This window comes from Vipera berus (genome assembly GCF_964194415.1).
Source record: "Vipera berus genome assembly, chromosome: Z".
Classification (NCBI taxonomy): domain Eukaryota; kingdom Metazoa; phylum Chordata; class Lepidosauria; order Squamata; family Viperidae; genus Vipera; species Vipera berus.
Window position 1 is genome coordinate 107,795,835 of NC_138205.1, and position 21,496 is coordinate 107,817,330.

Here is a 21,496-nt window from a genome sequence, read left to right on the forward strand (position 1 = left end):
GAGATCAACCCTGACTGCTCTTTAGAAGGCCAGATCCTGAAGTTGAAACTCAAATACTTTGGCCACCTAATGAGAAGGAAGGACTCACTGGAGAAGAGCCTAATGCTGGGAAAGATTGAGGGCAATAGAAGAAAGAGACGACAGAGAATGAGGTGGCTGGATGGAGTCACTGAAGTAGTAGGCGTGAGCTTAAATGGACTCCAGAAGATGGTAGAGGACAGGAAGGCCTGGAGGAACGTTGTCCATGGGATCACGATGGCTCGGACACAACTTCGCAACAACAAGTGCATTTTAACAATTGCACCACCATAATGTTGTCAACACTGAAACAGCAAGTTAATATTTAATATATTGCAGAAATCATCTTTTCAATTAATTTGCAATTAATGTTTTATAATCCTTTAACACTAATTTTTGCACTAATGGAAACTTTCCTCCCTCTATTAAATGGGAAGGGAGCTGAAGGTTACCCTTTCCACCTAAAGCTTACTGCTTTTCCATATGTAAACTAACAGGTTGGGAGATTAGATCCAGAGTGGTCTGATACGTTTCAGGTATGAATGTACGTACGTATGTATTTTTTTTAATAGCTTGTGATAGCTTCTGAATTGTATGGTTTGTTAAACATATTTTCATATTTGTATCCATATAATTATATATAATGAATTTTGAGACTATTAGTAGTATTGTTTTATTGGTACTTGAAGCTTAAATTTATTTTAATGTAGAAAGTATTCCGTGGTTATTAGATTATTTTTGTATGTTATTTAAATGTAATATATTTTGTGCTAACTATACATTTCTTAATAATAATGTATTTGTTTGTGTATATATAGTGCAAAATGTTTATTTTTAAAAAAATTCAAACTGTTGAAGATGATGTGTGTAGACCAAACAGCAAACATGACCAGATAAAGTAATTTTAGTTTATTGTAAAACTACAGTAACAACATCATGCAATTCTGAAAGTACAATTGTCCCAAATTAATATTTGCAGCCTGAGAACTTAGGTAATGTTCTTTTGAGCTCTTGCTCACCAACTAGCAGCTGTGGGCTATGCTGTCTCTTAACTGACCATTCCCTAAACAGCATCTCTTACCCCCATCTCCCATGATCTTTCCCATATAGTATTAAATCTTCCACAAGTACACAAGGGTTGTTGTCTGCAGAAGGAAAGCCTTTATGTGTAAGGGTACATACAAGCACTCATTGTCAGCCTGACTAGGTAGAGCAGACAAATCAACTCTACAGAAAGGTTAAAATTACTTTTATTGAGATGAGCTATAATAAATCAATATTGGATTGATTGGATAATCTTACATTTCCCTCAGCTTATGGTTCCCTGAATTAGGGCAATATCCGTTTGAGTTCTTCAGACGTTTTCTGTCTGTTGTAGACTTAAAATATGTTTTGCCCTGCACTGGCAAGAGAGCTTGCATATATCTCCACCAGCGTCATCTTCCTTTCTATACACAGATAGAGGATAGTTCAGGATTATACATAAATCAGTTTGTATGGGTGTATAGTAATGTACCATTTTATGCTATATATGAAGGCTCCTCTGCTGCAAGCAATCATACTGTATTTGTGTATACTATATACAAGGGACCACTTGTTCATCATTGCTTTCATAGCAAGCAGTTTACATAAACACATGGGCTTTAGAGATAGGTATATTTTTTTTATTAAAAAGTTTTAGAATACATTTTATCTTTAACAAACAACAAAAAAAGAAAAAGAGAACCCCCCCAGCCCCCCTTCCCTCCCTCCCTCCCCAACCCTCCCCAACCCCACCCTCCCTTTCCCCTCCCCCCCACTTCCCAAAGCAGAATACAGGGTATAAAAATACAAACAATCGTAATCTAGCTTACGCAAACAATCCTGAACTATATAGACTATCGAACTTTAACTCATATAGATAAACTCCAAACATACATATATATATACATCATATCAATAATTATTCAAAAACAAGATAATACTTTTCAATCTACCCAATAAAAACAATCACAAATAAAACAATTTATAACAATTGTCTAAAGCTGTTCTTCTTCCCAACTAAGCTTTAAATTCATATTATCCTGATATATTATACAAATTAAAATACCATAGATTACTTCCAAACTTAATTTTTTTTATATAATCACATCATTCTTATATTCTATTACCTACTCCAATATTGCCCATAAAAGTATCACAAATTAATTTCAATCACACATAAAACAATTTATATCAGTTTTATAAAACTATTCTTCTATCCAACTAAACTTTAACATACTAAAACCAAGTTTATACAACCTTTCCTTCTCCTAATGTATTATACAACTTAAAATACCATAGATTACCTTCCAGGCTTAAAACTTTCCATCCAAATAACAAAGCATAACCTACAGAATATCAATAAACACTACTACAAGTCTTCCCAATTAAATTTTCATAATCATCTTAAAACTAAAGCAACACAAAATATTATATAATTATTTTATAAGGGTGAAAAATGAATCTCCAAATACTTATTCCTTCTAGCATCCTTATTACATTATTATCTCTTGCAATTATGCAACTAAATCCTCAGGTTTACTTCATTCTTCCAGAAGCAGCACACCTCTTCCAATTTCTGGCCTTCTCCCGTGGTGATAAAATTTGACCCACTCCTGTAGCTTTCACATCTGTCTGCGTTAACCCTTCAACATCTTGTGGGTTCTCTCTGGAACGTTGAGGCTCTCTGTCACCTTTTTTCTTTGTAGACTCCAAAGACGGTATAGGGACTGCTTTTAAAACATTATTGTAAAAGTCACGTGCCTGAATCACCGTGGTAAAACAATGTCTTGTACCTTCATAGGTCACCGCCATACCCTCTGGTATTTGCCATCTAAACTTAATATCACGTCGTCTCAATTCTTGTGTCAAAAAAGCAAATTCCTTCCTTTTTCTTAAAATTCTTGCAGGAATCTCTTTTAAAATCAAAACTTTTTGCTCATCCATTACAAAATCAATATTATAGGAGGCCTGGATAACTTCATTTCTAATCTTTCTCTTTGTAAAATAAACCACCACATCTCTGGGTAATTTCCTTTGTCTTGCAATCCACGAATTAACACGGAAGATTTTATCTATATCTTCCATTATTTCATCTGCTGGTCGCTCCAACACCCCTTCCAAAACCTCAGAGACCATTTTCGTCAAATTTTCCTTAGAATTTTCTTTTAGGCCTCTGATTCTCAAAGCAAACTCCATCTGAGAATACTGTGTCGAAATCAAATCATAATCCATTTTCTCTATCACATTTTCAGTTTCTGTCATTTTGGCTTCCATTCTAATATTTTGAACAAGATCTTCCACTCTTTCATCCAAAATCTCAATGCTTTTAGCCATATTTGACATTACAGATGTGATGTCTGCTCTCATTTCTGCTAATTTCTCTGTAAACTTCTCCTCCAACTTTTTCTCCATTATCTCAACAAATTGTTGCATTTGCTTTTCCATAGTCTCTTGCAGCAAACTCTGCAAATCTTTTACTGTAAAAGCTGATACAGATTCAGATGCAGAGGACAATGAAGTTTTCACCGAAGACTGCTGCCTCAGGGCAGGAACTTTAGAAGATATAGCCGCCATTTTCACCCTCTATTGTTAACTACGCACTTTCACTTGCAAATTCAGCAAAGTCCATTGAGTTAAAGATCAAAACATCATCTTCACCAAAATCTCCTGCATCGCTCTGCCTGCGTCCTCGTTCTCAAAAGCTCTTCCTTGCTAGCAGGGATGGTTGCGAACGCCCTGTTCTGCTCCAAAAAACCCGGAGCAGAGACGCCTCGCAGTCCGGAGCATGCCCAGGCTTCGGGGGGGCTCAATCCTTCCGCCACCAAAACTCTAAGTTCTGGCGGCCCCGGAGAGCTCTACCCCTACCTGGACGCTCACCCCCTCCTCTTCTCCCGAGGTGGGGGCTTCTGAGCCGCCAAACAGCTGATTGGTGCTGTTTTCAGCGGCTCTACGGAGCCGCGAGGCTGACAGCCAAGAAATGGCTGCCTCCGGCGTCGCCTTGCCATCCAGAAGCCAGAGATAGGTATATTTTGATCTGACTTACAAAAAGGTATGCAAAAACGTTTATGATTACATAATGGTTTGTGATTTTTTTTATTTTTTATTTTACTTCCCAAAACAAGGCAATACTTGAATGGAAGGAATGTCTTCTTTCTTTCTGTTGTCACATTGTTGATGTAGAAAACATTATCAGAGATTAATTGGATAGCAAAGATTATAGCAGGATGTGCAATCCTCCACTATTCTCAAGGGGAGTTCTCTGGGAATAATGGATATGAAAACAATTGTTTTCACATGATAAAGAGATGTTAAGGATGGAATAAGCATGGGGTGCACCCAAGAAACTCTTCACATTTCTGCTAAAAAAAATTGCTACTGCCTTTCAGCAGGTTCATCATAGCCCCTAGATGTGGGAGAACCACAGATGAAATTCTGAGGCCATGTGCTGTCTGTGAGTTTCCCATTCCTCTACTATAATTTATTCAATTGTGTCAGTGAATTAATTAGATATTCTGTGTTTTCACTCTATAAGGATCATCAAGCTGGTGAGCTCACTAAAAGGCTGGAAATATAAATCATTCACCTAGATGACAAAATCTTCATTTCAGGCAAAAAATAAATTTCCCCCTAAATTTAAGATTTTTGTGATGGCTTCTCTGTCATCTGTTAGTTGTACTATTAAGTGTTTAAATATATTTTATTCTAAATCATACTTTTGAAACTTCTTGTAAGACACATGGAAAAAAATGTTGCAAGATAGACTGCAATCCAGCTAAACAGTAAATAAAAATAAATAGTGTGTCTCACTATTAATAAAAGACTGGATTTCAGTTTTCTTATTTGTCACATTTGGCATTCTTGACCTAATCCCTTAAAAAGATACAATTAATTGTCTGAGCAGATTGTTATCAAAATGACTAGGGAAAACAATGTCAGTGACATTTGATGTGCTTCACTAAGGTCATATTAGCATCTCATACTAGTTTTCTGGCTTATAAATGAGCATGCTTTCTTTGTTGTTCCACTGTTTATAGTAAATATGTCCATTTTCTATGGTGGTAAATTATTCATGAAAGGTAAGCAGGTGCCCAGTGTTTTCTACAGTTAGTATTTGCAGCCTGACAAAAATCAGCAAGCTTTATCACTACAGTAAGTCAATGCTTCTTGCATTCAAGTTGTGCTACTACTTCACTGTTTTATTTATTTTAGCATGTTTTTTTACATTTCTATCCATAAACCTGTCAAAATTAGATATACCTGTGTTCTATAGGAGTATGCATAAGCCAACAGTCTATGCCTCAAAGTCTTTGGCTAGGGAGGCTTGTCAAGTGAATGTGTCCTTCTTCTAATTCTGAGCCACCCCTGGACTCATCTGAGCAAAGACTGGAAGTATCCAGAAAGCAGGGGGGAATTTGGCTTTGGAGGAGTGAGTGAGAATCTTCTTGTATTGAATAAAAAATTGAACTCCCAGTTCAAGCTCCCTTTTTCCTATTGTCTCATGGAATGAAAGTACCAAGGTGCCCTAGGCATGGAAGGAAATGTTAAACGGTGTTGAGACGGGTTGTATGGGGAAGGGGGACAAAACAATTCCTGTCTCCCTTCTATAAGCCCATGGTTAAAATGAAAGTGAGGGAGAATTTTTTTATTAGCAGTTTTAGCAATGAAAATGGTTCTGTGTTGGAGCAGTGGGGCTAAAAGAATGAGAATGGAGTGTTGGGTTAGGATTTTTTTTGGTGCTGCGGCAGAGCATGAATGCAGTTCCAGAAAGTTGAATTAAAAGATTGAATCATCCCACCTGTAGAAGAGGCAAAAACACCCTTCTCTAAGCAGCACCCTCTTGGACAAGAAGCAAAAAGGATTGCAATTTTTGAGTAAAAGTTAAGATTATGGGCTGCTGGAGTAACAGCTGTTAATGACATTACTATAACTATCTCTTTTCTTATCTCTTCTCTACTTTCTGCTAGGTTGTAGAGGAGGTTTGGTTTTGTTTTTTTGAGGGGAGAATCCTGGAGATACTTTGGCTACAGACCTGAGAGGCAGTGGTGATTCAGTGTGTTGATGATTTATGGCTGTGTGCTGATGATATCCAAGTACGTGTAAAGTTCACTATTTCTTGGTTGAATTTCTTGAGACAAGCTGCAAAATAAATCTGAGTAAAGTTTTAAACTTCAAGCACAAAGAAAGTTCCTGTAGCCTTTTGGCAATTAGAACAAAGACTCACAAACACCTTTCCTTGTCTCCCTCTAACAACAGATGATAGGCGGGCATCATGAGAGAGAATCTTGTAGAATATGAAGAAGGGAACCTTTGAACTTTGGAAAAGTTGGGGCAGGTAGAGGGACTACATACCAAACAGGAAAAGTCACTTGAAGCTTGTTAGGATCATTCTTTGGGGAGGACTGCAAAATGAATCTAGCTAATTTGGTTTACTCAGAAATGATGGATCCACTAATGGGTGAAGATGGCAAGAAGATGATGGGGAGCAGGAAGAAAGCAGAACTGCTCAATTCTTTCTTTGCATCTGTATTCACATAAAAGGAAAAAATAGTCCACTGTATGAAAATCAATACTGCAGTAGCAGGAACACAGAAAATAGGCAAAATTGGTAAAATATGTCCACTCTTCTAGAGTTCAAACCACCAGGACCAGATAGATTACATTCCAGATTACATGAAGGAGTTGGCAGACATGATCTCAGAACCACTGAACAAAGTCTTTCAAAGCTCCTGGAGCACGGGAAGAACTGCCAGAGGATTGGAAAAGAGCTGATGTAGTTCCAATTTTCAAAAAGAGAAAGAAGGTGGATCCAGGAAACTACAGACTAATCAGCTTGACATCACTAGCCAGAAAAATCCTGGAATAAATAAACAGTGGATTTGTGGGTACCTAGAAATCAACAATGCAATTGCTAAAAGCCAGCATGGCTTTTGTTAAGAAAGGTCATGCCAGACAAACATTATTGCCTTCTTTGATAAAGAGACTAAATTAGTGGACCAGGGAAATGTGGACATAATGTACTTAGTCTTCACTAAAGTATTTGACAAAATACTAGTCTACTTCTTGTGGGATAGAGTGTACTGCCGGGAGATGGATCAGCAGTTGGGTGACCAACCACATTCATTGTGTAATCCTCAATGGAACTAAATCTACATGAAGGGAAGCACACAATGGGGTACCTCAAGATTCTGTCTTGGGCCCATTGCTCTTCAACATCTTCATAAATGATCTAAATGAGGGGATAGAAATGGAACATAAAATTTTCAGGTGATGCCAAGCTGGGGATAAGTGCTAACACTTTAGAAGATAGACTTAAGATACAAAAGGATTTTGACAGCCTTAAACACTGGGCCCTATCCAACAAAACACAACTTATTGGTGCAAAAAGTAATATCTTACATTTAGGCAAGAAAATACACATGTATATAATAGGTGATATTTAGCTCCACAGCAGTAACAGAGAGAAATCTAGGTTTCCTAGTAGACAACCTCTTAGATATGAGCCAGCATGTGCTACAACTGCCAAAGAAACCAATGTTGTCCTAGGCTTCCTCAACAGAGAAATAGTATCAAGATCATGTGAAGTGTTAATATCATTAAACTACACTTGGAATACTGCATCCAGTTCTGGTCACCATAATAAAAAAAGATGCTGTTATCCTAGAAAGAATGCAGAGATGATAAAGAGGCTGGAGGCTAAACTGTACAATGAGTGGTTAAGGGAACTACATATATCTAGCCAAGGACTGGGGTGATATGATGGGAGTTTTACAGTACTTGAGGGGCTGTACAAATAAGATATGACTTATTTTCCAAAGTACTTGACGATAGGACAAGAAGCAACCTGGAACTAAGGAAAAATTTCCTGATAGTAAGAACTATTAATCATTGGCACAGCTTGCTTCCCAGGATTGTAGATGCTTCATCCCTGGAGTTTTTCAAGAAAAGATTGTCCAAGATATAATAAGATCTGCCAGATAGGAGGCTAGACTAGAAGTTCCTAACTCTTCATTGATAGAAGAACTTAGAAAAGTGATTCTATGCATCTGTGGTGCAATAAAATAAACATTGCAAAGTTTATACAACCCCCCCCCCAATAACAACATAGTTTAACAGAGTATGAGATATTTAATGAACTTTAGTTATTAGGAAGACTGTAACTTACAGTAATACTGTAAACATTGGTCCATGCTATAAAACTAACCCCAAATCACATCATGCTATAGGAATGAAATAATATAACCTTCCCCAAATTGATGAACTTGAGATGTGGTTCTAAGATTCTCAGAAAGTCTAACTACAAGCAAAATTAATAATATTCTCTCTTAGCTATAGTAAGTGTTCTGTTGATCCAGAATTCTTTTTCCTCTGTATTATTTAATGCCAGAAACTTTTTGCATTTATTATTTAAATGCTTTTAACTGAAAAAAGCCTCTTTCGTGGCTATTTCCTATTTGCTATTAAGTAGCTCTCACTTACTGACAGTAGTTGAAACTGGGAATTTGGTTGCTAAGTGGCATAGTCACAGTGTGTGATGATGTGTGACTGTACCAACTTCTGACGGCCGTTCCAGTTGCTATTGTTGGGCGAATCCCGTATGTTAACAGCATCCTTCAGTCAGGTGATCATTATTTGCAAACTCCTGCCAGTTTCCCATTAACATACTTGTTAGAAGCTGGCCCTGAAGGCACAAATGGCAGTCACATGACTGTGGGATGCTGCAACGGCCATAAATCTGAGGACCTGTCATTAAGTCCCCCTTGTTCAGTGCCATGATAACTTGTTGCTGAATAAGTGGCTACCTGTATCTCAGTAACAATATACTCTTGGTTTAACTAATTAGAAATTGATAATTTTTGCATTTTGCATTTATATGTTATGCTTGATAACACACCTTTTCCTAATTTACATTTACTAATTGCATGTACTAATAAATGTATGTACTGATAAATTAGACATAGAATACCAATTTGCGAAAAAGCAGTAATAAAAAGAGGATTAAATAAAAAGATCTGTAGGGGGCAAAATAACTATTTGCTTTGCACTATTTGTCACTGGTAAATGTAATATAACTACAAATGGAATATATATTGCTTATGTAGAAATAACTTAATTAGGTATTTGAGATAGTTTGATATTATTAAAACAATATATCCAATCTATAAATATATCAAGATTAACAGTGAAACGTGGTTAATAAATACGTTTTTAGAAGGCAATTCTTTATTTTTTATAAGTTCTGATTGCAATGTAAAAAAAATTAAGCATTGCATAATTTATCCAGTGGAGGTCACTGCTGAGATATATTTTTACACTTTGACTTGAAAATTTAGAGAACTTGTGAGTAAGAGCATTTTTTACAGAATATTTGTGAGGAAAAAGGTGAACCTTTGTACTTTCACAGTATCTCTTTGAAGCCACAGATGGAGAAAAATTGTCAAATTGTTTCTGTACCATCTTCAGATAGTGTAAGTTATATAATTAATTTTGCAACTTTCTAGTGATTGATTTTGCATCAATATAATTTCTCATTTTACATATACAGATATGCAACAAGGAATAAGCTGTAGGTGAAAGAAATAGAACTGGGACTTTTTAATGTATCCATACATACTTATTTGGACACCATTTTGAAGAGATGTGAAAGAAAATTTTTGGCAAAACTGGCTTTAGATCTATTGCCTGTTTTTAAATCACATATTTTCAACTGCTTATAAATATTTTAATTTTCATTTTAGTGTATGTTTTGCTCCTTAGGTGGTGGTCTAATAATGTACTTTTCATATACTTTGTTTCCAGTTTTTTCCCCTTAGCTCTATAAATCATGTTCTATCCAAAAAAGGCAATCTGTAAACATTCTTCAATAAACAAACAAAGGTGGCCTCTTAATTGTGAAAGATCAGTTACAATTTTAAGCAGTAATCCTTTTTCAAAAATACTATTTTTTTGCCATTTTTATATGGTAAGCCTTTATGTATTTTAGTATGATATCCACAACAATGGATAACTGGGCTTAATCTCTATTTTCTGATTTGTTGGATCTGATCATCTGCATTTATGTTAATGAAAAGATCATAACTCACATATATGTAGAATATTCTACATTCGGTTCTTGGCATTTCTAGGTTTACCAATCATGTGATGGGAAAGTACCTGGCCAAAACCTGAAATTTGGGCAATTCCTTTTTCTTATTAACTAATATAGATAAACTTGAAATAAATTAGCTTCCTCTTTTTACTTTCAGTTCAAGAGAATCAGTATGTTAATTTTAAAATACTTGATGTAGCATTCTTGAGGAATCTAAACAGAATCTAAAACATGGTTTCCCAGAACCTAAGTTGATTTGGACTAAAAATAATACAAATATTGGCAAGGGAATAAAACTGTTTAAAATGTATACATATACAATTTATAGATCATCACACAGAGAGATGTTCATTTGGCATTTTTATCTACCTGTCAAGTTTTTTCCAAGAACCTAGAATAGCAGATGTTGATGTTTGATAATGTTAGAGGTATTGTTGCAGGATGTAAGCTGTTTCAAGTAAAGCTGCTGTTTGCAATTGACTAATGATGAATTTGTCAAGCTTTTGGTATTCAAGTGATGTTCCAGTTGCTTTGAGATTTCACTGAAGATATTACTATTAGTATTACTTTTGCTTTCTTTGCCACAGTGGTTCTATTTCTATTGGCAGGTCTTTGTATTTTATAATCTTCTTTCTATTCTATTCTGCTGCCTCCAGGTACTGCCACATCCACTGTCTAAATTTTTTTGTCTTTCATATTGACAATTATTAAGTTGGGATCTCATATGGCAGATGTCTGTCAGTTTGAATACTAAAGTATCACTTTAGCTTTATTTTTTTATTATTTTTTCTATTTTGTGGTTCCGCCACCAGTTCTTGCTTTCAGGCAAATGATATTTTTTTGCAGATCATCCAATGCACCATTGTTGCTACTTTGTAATGCCATTGTTTATAGTCAGTTGTAATCTTCCTGCAGCAGCTAGCCATGTGGCCCACAGTTTCTTTAGATTCTTTGTAGTGGTGGCACTTTCTCTCTGTTGCTGTCTTCTCAATTTTTATTACATTTATTTATTTATATTCCACATTTATTATTTTTTACAAATAAACCAGCACGCCTTCCTTCTCCTATTTTCCTATTTTCCCACAACAATTCTGTGAAGTGAGTTCGGTTGAGAGAGGGATTGGCCCAAGGTCATCCATCTGGCTTTCATGACTAAGATGAGACTAGAACTCATGGACTCCCACTTTTAGCATGGTGTCCTAACCACTAGACCAGGCAAACTTGGCTCTTTTATGACTCGCGGACTTCAATTCCCAGAATTCCTGCGCCAGCCACACTGAGGGGAAAGGGAACGGTTTCCAAGCTGAGTCATTCTGGCTCAGGAATTCTGGGAGTTGAAGTCCACGAGTCATAAAAGAGCCAAGGTTGCCTAGCCCTGCACTAGACCAATTTAATTTATATATACTGTTTTGCTACTTAACTTTAACATTTTTTATTTTAAAAACCTGAAGTAGTGCCCGGGTTGTATATATTTCTTGAAATAAAATCTGTTTGGTCAACATATGGGCAGGTGATCATTGGAGAACTTAATGTGTTGTCTTGAATTCCATGATAGAAGAAAGTGAACTTTTGCACCGGCTCGCCACAGGGCTGCGTGCTTAGCCCCTACCTGTACTCTTTGTACATATATGACTATGTATCATCCGACCCATTTACTGTGATAATTAAGTTCGCAGATGATACGACCGTGGTGGGACTTATTAGAGGTGGGGATGAGACAGCATACAGGGCAGAGGTACAAAAACTATCCATATGGTATTGTAACAACAACTTGCACCTGAACATCGGCAAGACGAAAGAGATGGTGCTAGACTTCCAGAAGAAAAAGGAGGAACCTGCCCCACTTTACATTGGGGAGGACTGTGTGGAGAGAGTTTCGTCCTTTAAATTTCTGGGAGTCTACCTCTGCAAAGATCTTACCTGGAAAGTTAATACAACCCAGGTGGCCAGAAAGACCCAACAAAGACTTCACTTTCTCAGGGTTTTGCGGAAGAACAGGGTAGAACAACGGCTTATGACCCTCTTTTACCGGTCTACTATATAGAGCGTCCTCTCGTACGGTATTGTGGTTTGGTATGCTGGTCTGACAGCCACGGCTAGGAAAGCATTTCAGAGGGTGGTGAGCACAGCACAAGACATTGTGGGCTGTCCCCAACACCACTGGATGACATTGCCAGGACTCGCTGCCTTGGAAGAGTGAGGAAAATTCTCAGGGATGACTCACACCCTGGACGGTATCTCTTTACTCTCCTACCATCGGGTAGGAGATATAGGAGTATAGCCACCCGTACCAACAGGCTGAACAACAGCTTTTATCCATGGGCTGTTAGGCTTTTGAACGGGAAATAATTTTATAAACTTTATGCATGATTGACTTGCGAGGCCAGTGCGTTGTGCAATTAGCTCACATGGTGTAATAAGATGGAGGGTTTGTGTCACTGTAAGTTGGGGGTGGGGCATGAAGGGCGGCTCAGCCAATCTCAATGTATACATGGTTGTACTTTGACAATAAAGGTTCATTCAAATTACAAGTGTCAAATGGTGTTTTTCCCCCTCAAACCTCATTAAATGTATAGTACTGTCATAGAAAGATTATTGAAATGAATGGCTAGGGAAAAAAGGTGATGATGGAGTATCATCTTAGCCATGGCACTTAACCTTGATATTGCTTGTACTCTGAGAATGTAGGATGTGTGGAATCTATTATGGAAATAAGCATCTCTCTGCATACAATTTGACTGGGTTTAAAGGAGCCTTGAATGTCTTGCTCTTTCCTCAAATCATGGGTCCAATAAGTAGTGATTCCGCTGTATTATTAATTTTGGCAAGGCTGGTGGTTTTTCTGGCTGTTTGGAGTTTCCTATTTATAGTACCTGTATTTTTCTTGGTGTTTTATTATGTACTGGCCAGAGTTATTGTAGATATAGGTGGCCTTATAATTAAATAAGCAAGTAATAATGTTGTAAAGCATTAGATTGTCTGTACTTAATCTAGGACACGGGTCTGCAACCCGCGGCTCCAGAGCCGCATGCGGCTCCCAGTCCTCTGCCATGTGCAGTCCCCCCCAAAAAAAAGTGGGACTAAAAAAGTTCAACCAATCAATTCAAATATGCAGGGTAGGTGCGTATCTCGCCTTGGCTCCACTCTTCAGTCAAACCCTGTTCTGCACATGCGCGCATGTACACACATGCGCAGACATTTTTTGCGGCTCCCAGTTTTTCCATTTGTGAGGGAGCCAGTTCCGTGTGGCTCTTTCACTGTATCAGGTTGCTGACCCCTGATCTAGGACATGAAGAAGAAAATATGTGGTGATGATGTGAAGGCCGGTGTGTAAAAATATTTTTAGAATTTTAGAGGAAGTAGTGAAAAATGCAATATATAAAATATATTATCACAAATCTCAAAGGTAAAGGGTATAATCCCAGAGATGTCTACCTGGTAGTAAGTCCTATAATAATATTTTAATTTTTAAATATCTGTGACTTATAACACACTATTATATCATATATCATATCGTATCATATCATATCACATTAATATAGCCATCCTTATGAAAACACGACCCAAGGTATCATTCGAGCATCAAGATTTCTCTAAAAATTTTCACTGATTTCATCCTCTCAGATTCTCCTATATTTAATATGGATTCTTTGATCCAAAAATAGGAAGTGACAATGTAAACCTCTAAGAAGATGTTAACTGTAATTAGTACTTGAAAGTACTCCATAGATCATGGAATAAATCTATATAGTTGTTAAGAATCAACAACGACTTGGCGGCACACAATCCTGGAAGATACAGAAATATTTTATATTAACTCAATAGCTAATAGTTAATTTAATAGTTAATAATGAAGCTTAAGTTAAAACTTTATACTTAAATTAACATGATTTCTTGGAACCCATAGTTTTTATTTGGGGAAAAATGACTTAAAATTTTGGTGTAAACTAAAGTAGCTTAATATGGAAGATTCAGTTCAGAGAATGTATCCAGAGATCAACAAAGTAGACTGGTTGTGTGAAGACAGTGAAATAATCTTTTATCTTATCAAAAAGAACAGTATCGGAAGAAACCAAGAAAGGTGCAGCTTTTTTGTTTATTTTGTTCTTCGACTGCAGCAAAATGTTTCTCAGAACCTTTTTCATTTTCTCTTTATATTCCTGGCACAGATTACAGGCAATATATATATGGGTCATTGTATTTTATTTATTTAAAAGATACCTAAATTATATTTTATTTCCCAGGATGATATAAAACAAGACTTAGATTAATGCTTTTCTCCTTTGTCATGATTCATAGAACAGCAAAAAAAATCCCCATTGAAACTGCTACTAGCTGTGCGAGCAAAACAGCTAGTAGCATCAGATGGACCTTTCTTTGGGAATATAGTAGAGGGTTTTAAAAAATTTTATGCATCATTGCCTCAATTAAATTGATTGTGCCCACACTAATTATGTTTTCATGTGCAAGGAATTTCAAGTTTAGAATTGTATCTAATTTTCCCTTGGATGTAATCTTGGCTAGATTGCTTGTGTTGTGCCTGTTAATGTGTAATATAATTATGTTAGACAATTTCTAAAAAAATTGGATCTCAATTGTTTATAAATTTCCTGTTTGAATGTATGTCTATCTTTCTTCTGTCTGTCTGTCTGTCTGTCTCCTATAATCTGTCCTAATCAACAGAGACTTTAAATTGGATACAATAGAATTATACAAAGAAAAAATAGTACAGCCCAGACTTACCTTACATACAAAACTATTAAATTTTAACAAAAAGCTCACAAAGATGCCCTAATCTCAAATTACCCTAAGAGCTAAACACTCACTGAGACAACACTTTTTTTGTTTATGAAATACCGATAGGGTTGGGCCCTCTATACCTCCAAGAGAGAGATTTCATGTGAGTAAAACTCCTAGAGAAACCATTCCATCTTGTCCATGCCTCATATTTCTCAAAGAAGAAACTCTGTAGCACAACCAAGTGAAGAGATGAGCTATTGTTGCTGGTAGTTTGATGGAGCAGGATAACTGATAGGACTTAAGAATAAGCCAAGGCAATTGGTCTTTCAAAAGATGATAGAATAGAGTTGGTCTTTATCATGGAGGACCCATACCACACGGGACCAAAATTACTGGAAGAATTAATTAAATATGGTGAAGTTGCTGGATTGAGAATAAATAGACATAAGACTAAGATGATTGTTAAAAATATGACTAATAAAAAGAAAAATTGGCTGGAATTATGGACATAGAAATAGTCAAAAAAATAAAATACCTAGGAATCAATATCACGGCTAGATCCACCTCACTTAAAGAAGATAACTATGATAAAATAGTGAAACAAATAAAAGGTGATTTGGAAAGATGGGGAAACCTGAACCTTTCATTATTGGGGAGAATTGCGGTTATCAAGATGAATGTCCTGCCCAAAATCTTGTTCTTGTTACAAAATATTCCAATACAACTTGACTCCAAATTCTTCCGAAATCTGAACAAACTGTCACTAAATATTGTTTGGCAAGGGAAAAAACCAAGAATCAAAATGAAATACTTGCAGGATACAAAGGAAAATGGGGGTTTTGGATTGCCAGACTGGGAGTTATATTACCATGCTGCGGCGTTAAATTGGATTAGAGAATGGATAATTTTGAAAAATAGAAGATTACTGACTTTAGAAGGTCATGATTTACAATTTGGTTGGCACGCCTTTTTATGGACTGAGAAACAAGGATTATTCTCACACTTTCAAAAACATCGGATTAGGCAAGCATTATTTAACATTTGGAACAAAATTAGAACTCACAATTATACTAAAGTACCAGTCTGGCTATCCACTCTCGAAGCGATTGTTTATCCAAATCTATTTGATTTGGGCAACATAATTTCATATAAGGATATCATGAATGATGAGGGGGAATTGAAGTCTAGAAATGAATTAGATTTACAAGGAATAAAACTAGATTGGTGGGCCTATTTACAGATTCAATCAAGATTCGGGAAGGATAAAAAAGAATGGGGGATAAATACCCAGGAAACAGCCTTGGACAAAATATTATTGGGCCCAGATAATAAACAGATAAAGAAATTATATAATCTGCTTCTGGGATACAAGCTGTTCGAGGAACAAGTGAAGGACCCTATGTTGACTTGGGCTAAAAATCTGGGACATGGCATTGACCTTGATACATGGCAAACGCTCTGGGACAGAAATAAAAGAATAACATTGGCTTCATCTTACAAAGAAAACCTATTTAAAATGTTCTACCGACGGCATCTTCCTCCAGCACGTTTAGCCAAAATGTATTAGACAGTATCTCCCAAATGTTGGAAATGCTCCGAAGAATTAGGTACATACTTTCATACGTGGTGGTCCTGTAGCAAGTCACAAAGATTTTGGCAAATGATTTGGGCATGGCTAAAAGAAATATTAAGACAAGAAGTTGAGTTCAGTCCAGAATTTTTCCTATTGGGCATAACAAAAGAGAAATACCCTAAAGACGAGTTGTATCTGATGATTCACATTATTACAGCAGCAAGAATGTCATTTGCCCAGAATTGGAAAAGGAGTGAAATCCCAGTAGAAAACGAGGTAATAAGGAAAATTTGGGAATGCGCAGAAATGGATAAATTAACTTTGGAAATTAAAAATAAAGACCAATCAGGTTACTACAAAATTTGGAATAAATTTTATCTTTGGCGGGAACAAAAGGAAGGTCTCTATTAGAACTTATAGATTGGTCGATTGTTCTAAGTATTGTATTATATTTAATTGATTTGTATCTTAAGTGTATTTTATGTGTACATATATATATATGAATATTGTAGACAAGAAGGTATGTCAGTCCGTTTGTACCGTGTCCAATGTTTTAAATAATAAATTTAATAAAGTAAAAAAAAAGATGATAGAATAGAGTTGTTTTCTTTACATACTTTGATGAAATAACAGCTACCAAGTAAAGAATGCAGTACAGGTGCTTGTTCCTAAACATTGTTCATTCATCATAAAGCTATAGCCTCCTAGGACATTAAGAGTTTTGGGAAGCATGTTAGTCATACCACATACCAATTGTGGTTTGAAATGTTGCAGAAGTAAATGTCCAAGTTGATTAAGCTTCTGTTGAAAATTAATGGGATTAGGTGTAAATTCTGGTGTCCTTATCAAAGGTTAAATCCTTGACTACAAGAGAGTTATACACTACTCTCTTAAAATGTCAGTTGTCCCAAAGTATGATCTGAGTAAGACCTTAACCATTAGTATTTTTACTCACTAATATTAGCTTTGTTATCTGTATCAGTTGAGCTTTATACCTCAAGACTGGGAGGTCTTGGTGACTGAGACTCACACCCTCATCACCACATGACTAGATCACTGTAACATGTTTCTGGGTGCCTCAGGTAGAATCTTCTACCCAATTCTTGTATACCTGCAGAAAGGGGATGCTGAAGATCTCCTCCACACAAGAATTCAGGAAGCCTGGGCCTGAAGTACAATCCTTATACTTTAAAATATCTTGTCCTGTGCCCCCCCATCTGACCCCGCCTTCCAGTCTTCAGAAAATTAGTGAAAACTGTTTTGTTAGAACAAGCATTCATAATTTAGTAGAATTTATTTATTTATTTTATTTTATTCGATTTATATACTGCCCTTTTCCCGAAGGACTCAGGGCGGTGTACAGGGCAAATTAAAAAATACAATATACAGATTAAAATACGATTAAATTAATAGCCCCAACACATTAAAATTGGATTTAAAAGCTTAAAAACCCCTCAGTCCAGGCCGGCCAGCTTGAATAGCCAGGTTTTTAGGTCCCGGCAAAACAAAGGTCGGGGGCGATCCGGAGTTCCACCGGCAGCTGATTCCATAGGGTAGATGCACCCACTGAGAATGCTCCCCCCCTGGGAATCACCCGCCGGTATTCCTTGACCGGCGGGACCCTGAGGGGGCCTTTCCAGTGGGAGCGCACGGGACAATGGGAAGTTGACGCTGGTAGCAGGTGCTCCCTAAGATAATCCAGACCCATGCCATTTAGGGCTTTATAGGTCATCACCAGCACCTTGAATCTCACCCAGAGGTCAACTGGAAGTCAATGCAGCTCGCGGAGAAGAGGCGTTACATGGGAGTATTGGGAGACCCCCGTCACAACTCATGGCCGCATTCTGCACCAGCTGAAGCCTCCGAGTGGTCCTCAAGGGCAGCCCCATGTAGAGAGCATTGCAGTAGTCTATCCGGGAGGTCACAAGCGCATGAGTGACTGTACGTAGGGCATCTCGGTCCAGATAGGGCTGCAACTGGCGCACCAGGCGAACCTGGGCAAAAGCCCCCCTGGCCACGGCTCCTATATGATCTTCCAAACTGAGCCGTGAGTCCAGGAGGACGCCCAAGTTGCGGGCCCTATCTACGGGGGGTAACATCTCACCCCCCATAGTTAACGATGGAATAGACTGATTAAACCGAGATGCCGGTATGCACAGCCACTCAGTCTTGGCGGGATTAAGTCGAAGCCTGTTTCTCCCCATCCAGACCCGGACCGCCTCCAGGCAACGGGACATCACGTCAAGGGCATCACTCGGTTGGTTCGGGGTGGAAAGAAAAAGCTGGGTGATACCCCACCCCAAAACCACAAATGAGCTCACCTAGCAGCTTCATATAGATGTTGAACAAGAGGGGAGAGAGGACTGACCCCTGAGGAACTCCACAAACGAGAGGCCTCGGGGCGGACCTCTGCCCTCTTGCCAACACCGATTGCGAACGACCCAGGAGGTAGGAGGAGAACCACTGTAAAACAGTGCCACCCACTCCCAACCCCCTGAGGTGCCGCAGTAAGATACTATGGTCAATGGTATCAAAAGCCGCTGAGAGGTCTAATAGGACTAGGACAGAGGAACAACCCCTGTCCCGAGCCCACTAGAGATCATTCACCAGCGCGACCAATGCCGTCTCCGTGCTGTACCCGGGCCTAAAGCCCGATTGGTATGGGTCCAGATAATCAGCTTCCTCCAGGAACAGAGGGAGCTGCTGCGCCACCACGCTCTCTACAACCTTTGCAAGAAAGCAAAGGTTGGAGACCGGATGATAGTTGTTCAAAATAGCCGGGTCCAGGACAGGCTTCTTGAGGAGGGGCCTTACCACCGCCTCCTTCAAGGTGCCAGGAAAGCTACCCTCCCTCAGAGAAGCAGTTATTACTGCCTGGAACCAGCCTCGTGTCCCCTCCCAAGCTGCATACACAAGCCAGGAGGGGCACGGGTCCAATAAACATGTGGTGGAACTCAGTCTCCCCATGATCTTGTCCACCTCTTCCGGGGTCACAGGATTGAATTAATCCCAGATAACATTGCCAGGACCGCTCGTCTCCCCCCCGTCAGACTCTGTCCAGTTGGAGTCCAGACCGGCTTGAATCTGAGCGATTTTATCCATCAGATGCTGACTAAACTCCTCGGCCTGCCCCTGTAGGGGTTCCTCCCTCACCTCCTGATTAAGGAAGGAGCGAGTCACCCTAAACAGGGCGGCCGGGCGATTATCTGCGAACGCGATGAGGGCAGCGAAATAGATTTCGCTGCCTCCATCGCCGCGAGATAAGACCTCGTAGAGGTTCTTAACCACAATCGGTCAGATTCAGACCGGCTGGATCTCCAATAGCTCTCTAGACCCCATCTCCGATGCTTCATCTCCCAGAGCTCTGCGGAAAACCATGGAGCCCACCGGGATCTGCACTGGGTCAGGGGATGCAAGGGTACAACATGGTCGAGTGCCTCGGTGGCCGCCCTTTCCCAGGCATCCACCAAGGCATCGGCCAGGCTGTGAGTGAGGGAGATATGTATAGGCCCAAGCGCTGTCTGGAACCATTCTGGATCCATTAGGTGCCTGGGCGGAACCACCTAGTCGGCTCTGCAGCCCAGCGGCGAGTGGTGGCATAACGGAAGACCAGCTGCAGGAGATAATGACAGGGGGACAATAGTTGGCGAACCCCCTCCCAGATCATCAAACCACTGTCCAGATAAAAAAACAAGGTCGAGTGTGTGACCCCCCTCCATGAGTCGGACCCTGAATTACTTGGGTCAGGTCCATGGCCGTCATGGAGGCCATGTACTCCCGAGCCAACTCTGACGACCCTCCCAGGGAAGGCAAGTTAAAGTTGCCCAGAACTATCAGTCTGGGAAACTCAACCGCCAACCCTGAGAGGGCGTCGAGAAGCTCAGGCAGGGCCGTTGCCACATAGCTGGGCACCAGGTATGTTAGCAACAGGCCCAACTGAGCCCCAGGGCTACACCTCAGGAGGAGTGACTCACTCCCGACTATCTGTACGATAGTGGCCTCCCGCGGACATAAGGTCTCCCGTATAACCACCGCCATCCCCCCACCCCTGTCCTGAGCCTGCGGCCGGTGAAGCACATGGAAACCTGGAGGGCAAAGTTCATTCAGAGGGACACCTCCCTCTGGGCCCAACCAGGTTTTCATAATGCATGCCAGGTCCGCACATTCCTCCTCGATCAAATTGCGAACGAGGGGAGCCTTGTTCACAACGGACCTGGCATTAAAGTACACCAGCCTGAGCTCAGGGACCTGGTCCCCCTCACTCCCAGATAAACGGGTTCTAACCGGAAGGTCGGAGCATGCCACCGCTTGGAGACAGCAGGGGCGTGATCCCAGATGTTGATATGGCCCTTCGTATGACCGCCTGCTGCCGTTCCCAATCGTGGGGATTTGAAACCCCACCCCGCTGCCAGGAAAACCAGAGGCCCCCAACCCCATCCCGCCGGGACCCATCCCAGGCCCGGACTGACAAACGGTTGGTGGAACACCCCCCAGTTCCAACCCAACCCTACCTTTCATCCCCCTCCCTAACCCCTTAAAACAACCAGCTAAAATCATACCAGGGGCCTCTTAATATATTTCTACCAGAGAATTGCTGATTCTGAAAAAAAATCTTTTTATGCTGTTTCATTCTGTATTCTCTTGCTGTGTCTGTATTTTTATGTTTTGTTAGAAAACCATGATCATCTTTCAGAGATGTTTAATTACCTAAATAGATTAACAGAATAACCAAGGGTGGGCAAAAATGCAATGGGATTAGAGTAATTTCTGACTTCCTGCTGGCTTCCATTTTGTCATTAATTGTTGGAAACTGGCAGGGAGTGTTGAAAATCATGACCATGTGACTGCGGCACATTGCAACAATATTGTAATGATCACAACTTTGCAAATACAATTGATCTGAAAATGCTTGAAATTTCAAATCCACAGGAATAAAGGTCCCAGATTTTATACACATTCTTTAAGTTACTACATTTTAAATACCTTGATTAAAAATTGCTATGATTCAAAGGTTCAGGTAATTGAAGGTTACAAACAGAGAAACAGGAAGGTTTTAG

The 21,496-nt window shown here is 39.2% G+C and overlaps 1 protein-coding gene across 3 annotated transcripts in view; it reads left to right on the forward strand.

Annotated features, from left to right (window-relative positions):
* RSU1 (Ras suppressor protein 1) overlaps positions 1-21,496 on the forward strand; it is a 132,933-nt gene that overhangs the window by 17,817 nt on the left and 93,620 nt on the right. The gene's annotated exons all lie outside the window — the stretch shown is intronic.